Source organism: Bos indicus, chromosome 22, assembly GCF_029378745.1.
Source record: "Bos indicus isolate NIAB-ARS_2022 breed Sahiwal x Tharparkar chromosome 22, NIAB-ARS_B.indTharparkar_mat_pri_1.0, whole genome shotgun sequence".
NCBI classification, from domain to species: Eukaryota; Metazoa; Chordata; class Mammalia; order Artiodactyla; family Bovidae; genus Bos; species Bos indicus.
The window spans coordinates 31,711,321-31,724,666 of NC_091781.1; the positions used below are offsets into that span (position 1 = coordinate 31,711,321).

A 13,346-nucleotide genomic window follows, 5' to 3' on the forward strand; every position below is an offset into this window, starting at 1 on the left:
GCATAGTATTTGGCCCACTCATCAAGAAAGGAACAACAATGACAACATTCAGACAGACCCAAGCGAACATAAGCAGTTTATGGTCTTTCATGTTTAAGAATCCAATGAAGATTTGTATCCAGGCTGTATTTTACCCACTAGAACCTGAAATAGCAAAAACATCCACCAAGAACTATCTGTCTGAACTTGAAAGGCACAGGCTAACGCTAATTCACAAACATGAAATCCCAGGGATCACTGAACACCTTGCTAATTTCTAGAGAGCCCAACAAATAGATAAACTGAAAACTAAAGTGTTCCATCCCCAGTCTCAGTGGGCCCTCCTGTGCACTGGACAAGCTACCCAATCCAATGCTCTTCATGATATGCCTTTTTATGATCTGTTTACCAATGTGAAAACCCTGTTATGCTTTAATTAATTTCCTGGAGAATCAGGGGTGATCTCTATAATCACCAAATGCGGGACAGCCATTTTTTAATAGCATTAATTTCATACAGAATCATTTCAGAGAAAGAAGAAAAAAAAAAAAGCAAAATTGTGAGAAAAGAACTGTTGAAAAAGATTCTAGCATTTACTGAAATGGTAACTCTTACTTTCCAGTTCCCCATATTTCCACAGTTAAATCTAAGATGGGGATAGCTCTTCTCTTAAAACCACAAAGGCTGAAGCAGGTGTGTGTTTATTACATGCCATCTGTATACACCTCCCCACTTGCCAATGGTGCACTGTTGGAGAACCATTTGGGACCATTCAAAACCATTAAGGCTATTAACTGTGACTATGGCCAAGTCTAGTAAACAAATGTCATCCCAACAGGAAATGAGTTAAGCTGACCTTCAAAGTCACATAAGCAAATATTCCCGCAAGTCAGAGGGCCTCACACAAAGCTTCTCATTGAATTCTTCTGCTGTTGGTTTTGCCCAATTGAAACCAGAGATATCGCTGGAAATGTTCATGTCAGGAAAAACCCACATTTAACTGCAGTGACTTGCAGTGCGTTTGAAGTGACTCACAAGAGTCGCTAAGCGCTACCCGGGTCTCTCAGGCCACCTCACTCATAGCAACAGCAGGTGCACAAAAAAATATTTAGGAAACCCGCATGGAATGTGTCTAGCTCCTCCTACATGAAGTCAAGTTCCTGATCTGGAAATTCTAGACCATAAACAGCCTCACAAAAGAGAAGAAGTCACAGCCAGTGGCGATGCTAGGTATATTTTTGTCAGGTCTAAGTAACACATTCTTTTCAAAATGCGGCTGCCTTCTTGCTAATACTACATCTAGAACACTTCATTTCCCCAATGAAATCACTCTCATCTTTGAAAAGTTCTCTCCAGTATGACCCTCCAAGAAGCCCTTCTTAATAGAGTAGGATCCATTCCTACTCCATTTGCTTTTCAGATTTAATCACGGCTTAGACTCACCCATCTGAGATCTGGCTTTACTAGCCCAGACCCTGGCTTTATTTATTCTGTCTTGTGTCATAATGGCTACTGCTCCACTTAACACTAAGGATCTGGGGGAACAGAACTTTTCAATTCCTCTCTACCCCTATGCAGTTGCTTTACATCCAAGAGATACTATAAATAAATGCTGGTTGAATGGAAGGTATCTTAGTCTTGGATTTAATTTTCTCAATATCTCCAACTAGTCTAATAGCTTAAGAACCAAACCTACTTAAAAATTAACTTCAGTTTTAAGTATAATGAAATCAATCTAAGTTATTAACCTAACCACTCCATGTGTTTATTTTCCTATTCTGGAAAAGCAGGCCAGCCATTGGGTACGATCATCCCTAGATAGGCAACTCTAAGACTAATGAGGTAATTTCCTTCAATGATGAGCTCTTCAGGATTCTCTGGAATTCATACCTCCCCATTAGTGTGTCATGATTAAGACCCAGTTCCCTCTGGGGAGAAATGACACAAGAGCACTTCAGAATTTTCAAGCAACTCCTCACTACATACTACTCAGCAGTCACCATAATCTCAATGTGATGGTCCCACTACTTTAAAAGAATTAGGAGGAGACAGTTTACTACAGACAGGAAATGTCCCATCAAATTTGCATAACTAGTTCTAAACTCATGTTCCAAGTGAGTAAACTCACTATGTTTGCTTAAGCATTCATATACTTTTCAGTGAGTTAAAATAAAAAAAAAAGATGACAGCGTAAAAGGGGTATTACCCCAAAACTAGCGTTGCAAGATCTCACAAATAAAAATATAGAATGCCCAGTTAAATGTAAATTTAGTGATCAAAGAATAATTTTTTAGTATAAGCATTCCATGAAATATTGGGGGAAAGTTAATACTAAAAATTATTCTTTGTGCAAAATTCAAATTTACCTGGACATCCAGTATTTTATCTGGCAATCCTACTCCAAACTCAGAAACTGTATTTTTTTTAATTTTAAAAAAAAAAAAGAGAGAGAAAGAGAAGAAATCACAGAGCAATGAATGTGTTTGGTGATGGCTTAATTTTCAGAAAGAATACAGTTAGTCACCAAATAGCATTACGGAACGTTTCAGACGCTCGAGATAATGATGCAGGAAAAATAACAAGTTATACTGAGTACTATGTGCTGGGTACTATGCCAAATCCTTATCTCATTTAATTCTTACTCCATCCTCAACAGGTAGTAACTATTACTATTATTACTATTAATGAAAGCAAGATACAAGGTAAACAAGTTGCCCAGTGTCACAGACTAGTAGACATAGAGTCAAATACAGACAGGTTTAATGAAAGGTCTTACCTGCTTAATAGCTGCCACATTTTACAGGTGAAGAAACCAAGAATCTTAGCATTTTGCCCAAACTCACATAGCTGCTTGGTCAGTGTGGCTGGGATTTGAAGCTCGCAGGGTCTGTATTCAGTCTTAGTCCTAACAAAACACGACCTCTCCAAGTCATGCAAAATGGAGAAAATCCCTTTGCCACTTAAAACCAGTTGCAATTACCACTGTCATGTCAGAATGCTTCATCTTCAAAGAACAGTGAGTGCTTAAACCCAGAATGGCCTCCTCGGAATTCTTATCAGACCCATCCAGCTGAATTTTGACTCCTTATAATCTTAAACGTTATCCTGAGTTAGATGGAGAATGTGGAGAAAAGTTCTAATTGGAGAAGAATTTGTTGTTACTGTCATTTCTGTACCAAAACATCTCTTTTAAAGAAGCCACTTATCTGATGTCAACTAGCCTTGCTGCCTAGAGGCAAATTCTTCCTCCTGTACATGAATCCCAAACACAGGCTATAACCTGGAACACAGACATGAAGCAGCCACCAGAGCCAGCTTCAAGATCCAATTATGTGTGGAAAGATCACAAGAGCGAAGACTTTTCAGCTTGGATCTGGAACTAAACAAAAAGGATTACTGCATGTAAAACATCAAAGTTCAGAAAATATCAGAACATATCCAGAACTTTACCTGTAGTAGACTTACTATGGGACTCTCATATGCCTTATTTGAAGTGTTTGTCTACCTCTGGAATGAAGACAGATGTCTTTAATCAGAGAGAGAGAGGGAGTGTGTGAGTGTGAGTGTGAGTGTGTGTGTGTGTGTAAGCATGTGCAATACTAGGTATATATAATACAATGTTTATCTAACTTTACCCTCCAAAGTTCCTATAGGGAACAGAAAACATGTTGATCAGAATATGGGTTGGCTGCAAGAAAAGGAGAGGGTGTCTATGGAAAGAACTGACACACAGAATTTTTCTCACTTAACTTATAAATACATAATAATCTATAACCATCCGAACACTAGACTGTGTCTTCCGTAAGAATATCGACTTTTTGAGAGCAGACACCATGTCTGCTTTATCCACTATTGTGTTTCCCAGGTGTATGGTACAAAACAGGCATCCAGTGATGTGATGGATAAATGAATGAATGAGCAGTCACTGTTGCCACCAGTAAAGTGTACACACAAATCTTACTTTTGCCCTCATTGCCCTTAAAATCTGTGACCAAGGTATGTATCCTCTCACAATCATGACCTCCCTTCAGAGCTAAATGGTGCGTGTGCATCATCATTTCTCACAAAGGCTATTAAGCTGGAACCATCCTAACTGGCCTCCGTGACACCAGACCTTGGCCACCCTCCAGCCTACTCTTCAGCTGGCAGCCACAGTGCTCTCCGTCTGCTTAAATCCAGCCATACTCCCTAGGGCTCCAGCCACACTCAGAAGTTTACGACGTCCGAAAGGCAAAACGCTGGACTGTATTTCCAAGCGTCCTGTCTAGAAGGCTCTCCTCTCATTTGCTTGGCCGTCGTCTTTCGATAATGAACTCAAACTTCCTTTCTTCTATGAGATTTCACTCTTCCCCTCTCCCCTCAGAGGAACTGATCCCTCCATCTTTTGTCCCTAAAGCTATAATTACAGACCTAACATCACATTCACCTTGGTGAGATACAAGAAGGCAGAGCCCCTGTCTTATGGACTGGCCATTTTAACCCTAGCACGGTGCCTGGAAGGCAGTTGGTACTGAACAAACCCTTCCTCAAGGGATAAATGGGTTGTGGAAAACAAAACTGGAAAACTCTGTTAAGCTAATCATTTCTTGACCTCTTATTCCACTGGAGGAATATTGTCCAGACTCATTCATTAAGTTCTATATTTATCTGCTAAATCTACCAGAACAATTATTGAAAGGAGGGACAATGGTGTGTGTCACTGTTGTTTTCATTGTTTAAGTGAACACCTGCTGACCAAGAAACTTCATAGAATGTTGCCTACTTGTACTCAGGACTGAGGTATCAAAAACAAATCAAAGAACCCCAAATCAAGGAGCCATAGTAAGGGACCTCAGACAGAAGATACTTCTGAGAGAGCAAATAAGTTTTGCCTCTAGTGTCCACGGTGAGACATGGAAGCCTAGAGCAATGAATTCAGAAGGGCCCAAGGCTCCTTCTAGGTTCATGGAACAAAGAGAGGTGACTATAAGTAACATCTACTGAGGTGCAGTTGGGGGAAGGAATCAACAGAGCACCACACAGCCACCATTGTCCAGTCCTTCCCCTTGATTAAACATAAGAGGAGATTCTGTGTGTGTGTGTGTGTGTGTGTGTGTGTGTAGTCACTCTGTTGTGTCTGATTCTTTGCAAACCCCATGGACTACAGCCCACCAGGTCCCTCTGTCCACGGGATTTCCCAGGCAAGAATACTGGAGTGGGTTGCCATTTCCTACTCCAGGAAATTTGACTCAGGGATCAAACCCACGTCTCTTGTGTCTCCTGCCCCAGCAGGCAGAATATTTGCCACGGCTCCTCATGAATGGCTAGCTGAGGGTCACGTGATTAATGAATGGCACAGCTGGGCCTGGAACCAGGCCTCCCAATACGGGCACTCAGTCAACATTTATTGAGTGACTGTTAGGTTCTGCATGGTGCCATCTGCTGAGATAAAATGATGAACAAAAATATTCACAGTCATCAACCTAGTGAAATTCAGTTTCCTCGACGCCTAATCTGTGACTCCTCCTACCACCTCATGTTTTCAACTTCCACCTCCCCACTAGAAAACTTCCATTATATGTAGTGACACTGCCCTGATAATACAAAAACTCTTTTTAAAAACAATACCTAACTCCAGGTACTTTCCTGGCAGTCCAGTGTTCCACACTTTCAACGCAGGAGGTGCAGGTTCGATCCCTGGTTGGGGAATTAAGATCCCACATGCTGTGCACCAAAAAAAAAAAACCTAATTCCAAATATTTCACCCATATTATAACTATTCTTTCTCTTTATTCTATTTATCCAAACTTTTAAAAACTCATATTTAAGCAAAAACCCCACAGTGATATTTGAAATATTTTTCAGATAGCTATATCATTCCCAAATCTTATCATCAAAGAACTTATCACAATGTTAGAAGGAAGTGTTAGTTAAGCTTACAGAGACCCTATAATTCATGTTTTCCAGAGGTTAAACAATTATCTTAATGCTCAGGAACTCAAACCAGTGCATAATAGTTCTTACAGTAAGGAAGTTCTATTTTTAAACCTAATCCAAATCTTACCACTAAAAGTCAAACTAAATCCACTGTATCATCAAAGACAACAAAAAAAAACAGTCACCATCTTACATCAGATAGTGGAGTAAATGTGCTTTGGGTCTGCAATTTCTCAGTTTAATCTTTTTCTCTTTAAAAATGAGAAAAAATAATTAGTGGGAAAGTTAAGCAGGAAAAATGACTGCTCTGAAATCTTAAATAATTCAGCCAAAAAAATTTTTTTTTCTTCAAAGAAAGTAATTGACCCAAAAAGAAGTATTATCTACCTATAATTTTCACTAAGGAGTTTCCATTTTGACTATGAAGGAAACACATGATTTTTCAAATTCATGGTTTGCAAAATCCCAAGACTCCAAGGAACACATACTTCCATAGAGTAAAAAGACACATTTGGGTCTTATTATGAAAAGGACATCAGAAATCAAAACTAATACTATGAACAAACAAATCTTAGCTAAAACTCATTGAAATAATCCAAATGGTTTCCATTCCAGGGAAAATAGTAAGTCAGCAGTTTGCATACGGCTGCCTTTTCTAAATACACAAAATAAGCAAAAACACCACCAGAGGAAAGTGCAAATGCTGAACCCTTTCTATTTCTGTTTCCATGAACTGCAATTCGATCAATATTGCCACCTGCAGAGCTCCAGCACCATTTACGCACACATCCAGGTGGCCTCCAAAGTCCCGCCCCGAAGATTCTTGGACAAGGTTCAGGGAGCCCTCAATCAAGCCACAGAGTGACAAGACATTCTGGACTCCTGGCTCCAAATGCTAGAACAGGTACTGCAAAGCCAGAAAAATTCATCTTTGAAGGTACTGAGCAACCAAGAACTCTCACCAAGAACATTCAGATTCTAAATAAGAAAACAATGGGGACAGAGGCAGGCATTCCTTAAAGGACAAAAGACTCTGGAGGAAAAAAAAAAAATCAATGAATCACAACCCTTCACCTAGTACCATTAACAGTCTGTAGCTGGCGAAGGACTGTTGAGTAAAAATATTCTATATAAGGAAACTTAAGGGAAGTATTCAAAACCTTTTACCCAGGACAGAAGACAACTCAATGTGCAAAATCCTAAGTGGGGAAAGTCTATCTGAGATTAAGAAAGAGTACATTAGGTAGGGAGCATCCTAAAATCAAACTATTTTTGAAAAATAACATTAACAGAAAAGTGCTGTTTTAACACCAAGACAGAGAACTTACTTCCAAATCCCCATCCTCCTACAGAATTTGAAAGGACAATAATTAGTCAAGAAAATAGCAAAATGAGGAAGTGGTATTCGCTTACAATTTCTGTTAATCCCCACCAGCTGTAATTTAAGAAATTCAGTGACATCAGCATTTATAATGGATCCAGCAAGAATGACAGAACTGCGGATGGGGAATCATATGAGAGGGGGGAAAAGAAACTTGGGGGCAACTGGAAAACACATCTGAAGATGTGGAAAATTAATTCACTTTGCAGTGAATCACTTCAACAGCTTCAAACACCATCACTGCCAAAAATAACAGAAAAAGTGGAAAAGGAAGAATAAGCACTCCAAATCTAATCAAACGATCCAGTAGAATATCTGGGAAAAAAAGTCACTGAAACAAGTAAAGTAAACATTTCTGGAAACAAACAGAAAGCAATTTAACTATTCATGAGTGACAAGAACCAAAGATTCAACATTACGCAAAGAGTATCACTTTTCAAAAAACATTCATGAACGACATGAACTTGTAAAAACGAAGTCACTTTGGTTATTATTTACATTACCTTCTTTGAAGACTGACAAAGAGTCAATTCCATGGTGGCCTTTTCCCCAGAGAGAAAAAACAGCTTCTGAGAAAATCATCCCAGTATTTTCACAGTGTCCCATCTGAGTTCACAAATGGACCCGGAACAGGTATGAACTCCCCACACAAATGCCAACCAAGAGGTTTTACTGAAGCCAGAGTCAGAGGGAGAAGAAAACCACACCAAACTCAACTGACGGAACAACCTACAGAAGAGTTGAAAACACTCACCAGGGCTGCCTCAGCCCTTTGGCTGAACATTGAGCCTGCTGAACTGTCACAAAAAGGAGATGATTACGGAGATGTGACTGTAGCTGCTTGGCCACAGGCTTACATGCACCCTCTCTCAACACTAAGAAGCTTAAATGAGAGATGAAGTGATAATTAATAGGATCATTGGCAGCAGGAGCCAACTTCTTGAACAAACCAGTAATTGCTGCCTACTTAAAATGACAGGGAATCCAGCCAGCAAGGAGGGAGGTGCTAACAATGGGAATCATAAAAGGTAAAAAAAGACTTTACATCAACAGGTTGCTTGGCTCTCATTCAAATCAACCTCCTTATCTACACATTCAATTAATAATGATAGCAAATAAATCGAGAATCACATATATGAGGACTAGAGATCAATAATCCTTCCAGAAATATTACCACAGATGTGAGATTTTCCTTCCACACACTCTCCAACACTCAAAATATCATATATTGATCTTGAAGACAATTATCGACTTGTAAATGATATCACACTGGAGATGAACATTTTTCCCATAAGTGCTATAGTTGACTCAGACACCCTTTGAGGATAGCCAGTCTGTTGAGAAACTTTTAACAGCAGCCACAGACATAATTTATGCTCTCTGTTCTGAAACTAAAACAAGGTCTTGGATGAATGACTGAACATTTCTGGCAAGGCAAAGGACAGGTAGCACACAGTATCTCCAATTTAAACCACTCGATCCCAAATAAGAGAGTGCCGATAACCAAACACTCAACTAAACAATTTTCCCTGTTTAGTTCAGAGAAGACCAGCACCCATTCAACACTCTCTAGCAAGAAACAGACAAATACAACTCTAACATCTTCTGATGCCTAGAGACATGAAGAGACAAGGATTCCATCTTCTGCCATGGAGAGATGTCTACAGAGATAAACCAGGGCAGCAGGCACATAGTTTCATTATGACTAATGTTGACCAAAACTCTTCATAAAATCAACTCAACATGGAAAGACCTACCTAGCTTATTTGCTCAGGAAAACCCTGGCTCTCTGATGGTGTTGCAATGGATGACCTGACACTCTCCAGAAAACAGATCATTGCAAGAATAAGGGCTTGCTGTTAAGATGCAGCCCAGATGGAAATCTCCAACACTTTTTATGGCAGTTAAAGATGCATGTGAGGTACTAAATCAGGAGCAGAAGCGCTGAAAACTCAAATGGTTTTCATTTTTCTTAGTATACATGAGAATTAAGTGCGTTTTCCTTTTATTGTTGGCCTTTCTCCTCTCCCACTAATAAAAAGTAAAAATACCATTACATTTATTCTGAGAATCTCTAACCCATTGCTGCTGGAACCCACTGTGTATATGGTTCATCATTAAAGCCATCAATTAGAATTTTTATAACTTCTTCCTCTCTATTAGATCATTATATCCTTTTATTGAAAATATTTAACTTAATACTTTGCAATGACTAATATTCTTAACACCCACATGTCAAGGCAGAAGTTATGTTCATTACACAATATTATGATGTTTCAAGACCTTTGGCATTCAAAGATAAACAGTCCAGAACGTAATAGACTGACTACAACTTCACAAAGACATACACAAAAAGCAATTAACAAGTCAAGTTAGAGGGGGAAAAGAGAGAGAGAGAGACAAATAGAAAATACCAAGATGTTAGGAACTACATATGTTCAGTGGGAGACCACAAGGATGGGCATGTAGATAAGACTTTTTGCTGTCACCAACTAAGGTCATTCAAAGAAGATCTTTACTGGGGAATGATGAAAATTTACAACTTACACACCACACCCCTGTGAATGATTACGTATACACCATCCCATCTTTTGCTACCTTTCTTGAAGCCTTCACAGCCTACCTCTTTTCAATCATCAGAAACAGCTTTGAAAACAAAGGACAAGGCAGCCAAGCATTCAGTGAGCACCTTTAATAGATACATCTATTTATCTTGGATTAAGATGTTCAACCACACCCAGAGTCTCTCTTTACTTCATCAGACACCTAGTCCTGTTTCTCTTCCAAAGTCAACATGAGTTGTTGCCCCAGATCTCTTCCTATCCAGCCCTCCCTTCCATGCCTCAATATACACAGTAACCACTGCAGCAGGGTGAGCAGAGCTGACCTATTGGAAAAGACACTGATGTTGGGAAAGACTGACGGCAGGAGGAGACGGGGACAACAGACAGTTGGATGGCATCACCAGTTCAATGGACTTGAGTTTGAGCAAACTCTGGGAGATAGTGAAGGATAGGGAAACCTGGTGTGCTGCAGTCTGTAGGGTTGCAAAGAGTCAGGCAGGACTTAGCCACTGAACAACTACTACTGTAGCAGGGCAGATAAGAGGGGAAGCTTTGAAGTCAAACAATCCTCTAGTTTAAGTCTTGGTTCTGCCCTTATTTGAATGACTTCAGGCAAGTGACTTACAATGGCCAAGCCTAAGTTTATCTATAAAATGGGATCCTACCTACCTCACGGGGCTTCCCTGGTGGCTCAGACGGTAAAGAATCTGCCTGCAATGCAGGAGACCTGGGTTTGATCCCTGGGTTGGGAAGATCCCCTGGAGAAGGGAATGGCAACTCACTCCAATATTCTTGCCTGGAGAACGCCATGGACAGAGGAGCCTGGTAGACTACAGTCCATAGGGTCACAAAGAGTGAGACACGACTGAGCAAGTAAACACACATATACTTACCTCACAGAATTAAATTATACAAAGCATTTGAAATGGAGCTAGTAGATGTCTCAATAAACTTGTAAGTAAACTAGATCTGAGCTATTCATTACTGCTAGTTTGGCTTCTTACTTTTCTAATACGTGAAAAATACAAAAAAAATAAAAAATCACATAGGTAACTTCCTTATTCCAGGACTAAGACAAAGAGACAAAGGGACACACACACAAACAAACTATTAATAAGGAAGCCATTCTTTTTATAATACACAAGGATACATTATAAAAGTGTAAAAGGTACAGGTGGAACGCAGAAAAAGACGGCAACGTTCAATACTTAACTCCACTGTTCTATAATTTTCATTATTTAACCCCAGTGGGCTTCAGTCTCCAAAATGCAGATGAGATTAAAGCACTAACACAAGACACAGCCTGTAGTAAGGACTTTGAAAATGCGAGGTGCTTCTGCTATTATTGTTTTTGTTTGTGCTTCTTTGTTGTTATTAAACTGTATGATCTATCTGCTGTGCCACTCGAAACTACTGGACCTACTGAAAACAATTCTTTTCTTCCCCCCTTCTTAAAAGAATTCCAAGCATTCTCAACAAGCACTCGATTAACGTTTACAATAATGACTGTGCTTATAATTAAAATATGCTAATTTTCAATACACTGGGAAGTCAAAGCATCACCTTTATGTTCTAGGCCATGACTAAACTGAGCTTGGTTACTTCAAAAACTGCCTGCAGAATTTCTAAGCCATCTTATCGCCTTCTGCGGGATTCTGCAGCAGCGGTCGCCACCATTGTTCTGTACTCTTTGCCCTGGTCCATATTCTCACTCTTCATCTTCTAAAGAACAACAGAAATTATATCAAAGTAAAGAGTTACATATCTGAACAGCCCCACCCAACTTTAAAGATCTGGAAGTGATAAACCATTTTTATTGTAAATAAACTCATAAAAAGAGAAGATCAGGTGCCTGGAAAAGTTTCATTATTGTGGCTTCAAGTTTAGTCCACAACAATTTCAGAGCAGACAGTGTTTAAAAATATGTTCCCCAGTGAGATGCTTTTTAGATCAGAGAAAGAACCACTAGAAAACCGTTTTTAATACAATCACTCCTCATCATTCACAGATTCCCTATTTGCAAATTTACCGACTCACTAAAACTTATTTGTAACCCCCAAATTAATATTTGCAGCATTTTTACAGTCATTTGTGGACAGAGAAGTGAGAAATCTGAGTCACCCACACATGCATTTCCAACTGAGGTCAAACAAGGCAACACTCGGCCTCCTTGTTTCAGTTTTCACAAGTGTCTTGGGGTGGGGGTGGGGGCTCATTCAGCACTACACTATCTGCATTCTTATGTTTTCTGTTGGTAACTTTACTGACAACCCGCAAGTCTGGCGGTGGTTTAGTCCCTCAGTTGTGTTCAACTCTTGTGACCCCATGGACTGTAGCCCACCAGGTTCCTCTGTCCTGGGATTTTTCCAGGCAGGAATACTGGAGGGGGTTGCCATTTCCTACTCCATGGGATCTTCCCAACCCAGGGACTGAACCCCAGTCTCCCACATTGCAGGCCGATTCTTTACCGTCTGAACCACCAGGCAAGCCCCTGCTAGTGCTGAGGTATCCTCTAGTGGTGCTGAGGGTGAGAAGACTGTGAGGTATCTTATGGAGAAAGCACAGGTATTAGATAATCTTGTTTCAGACATGACTCTGTTAGCCCTTAGTTCAATGCTGTGGTTTAGTCACTAAGTCATGTCCGACTCTTGCAACCCCACGGACTATAGCGTGTCAGGCTCCTCTGTTAATGAATCAATCTTTTTTTTTTCCTTTTGGCTATGCTCTGGAGTGGATTGCCATTCCCTTCTCCAGAGGATCTTGCCGACCCAGGGATCGAACCTGGATCTCCTATATTGCAGGTAGATTCTTTACTATCTGAGCCACCAAGGAAGCCCATTTATATTGGTAGTTCTTTATTCAAGAAATTGTTATTGGACATTCACTATCCTGCAGGTGCCCAGGGAATTTACAAGTTACATGTTTCCTGGGGCCTCTTTCAGGTGACGACTGACAGAAATAAAATAAATATTTCCTATCAATATATTTATAGGTAGAAGATGCTTGATTTCTTAAAATACACATCCTTTTTTAAATGAAGGCTTCAAATAAGGTGACAGCTAAAGGCTGTCTTCAGTCAAATCAGTTTCAAATATGTTTCTCACTTACACTATACATGATCCCCTACATTATCTATGATCTCACTTACATGTGGAACCTTAAAAAAAAGGCGGGGAGGGGATGGCTTACAGATACAGAAAACAGAATGTTGATTGCCAGACACAGGGGTTGTGGGGGTGGGCAAAAAGAGTGAAGGTAGTCAAAGAGAAAAAAATTCCAGTTGTAAGATAAGTAAGTCATGGAATGGAATGTAAAGCATGGTGACTATAGTTAATAATACTGTATTATAATAAGCAACAAGGATATACTGCATAGCACAGGGAATTATACCTATTATCTTATAATAACTTTTAATGGAGTATAACCTGCAAAAATAAATCATAATGCTGTATACTTGAAACTAATTTAATATTGTATATCAACTATATTTCAACTTTTTAAATTAA

At 39.6% G+C, this 13,346-nt stretch overlaps 1 protein-coding gene across 6 annotated transcripts in view; it reads right to left on the reverse strand.

Annotated features, from left to right (window-relative positions):
• Window positions 1-13,346, reverse strand: part of MITF (melanocyte inducing transcription factor) — a 228,783-nt gene that overhangs the window by 199,092 nt on the left and 16,345 nt on the right. The window contains exon 1 of one of the 6 annotated variants that reach the window (XM_019984619.2): window positions 8,031-13,301. The exons of the other annotated variants lie outside the window; for them this stretch is intronic. The gene's annotated coding sequence lies outside the window, so the exon portion shown is untranslated. Of the gene's footprint in view, window positions 1-8,030; window positions 13,302-13,346 lie in introns of those variants that run through there. 6 annotated transcript variants of the gene reach the window in all.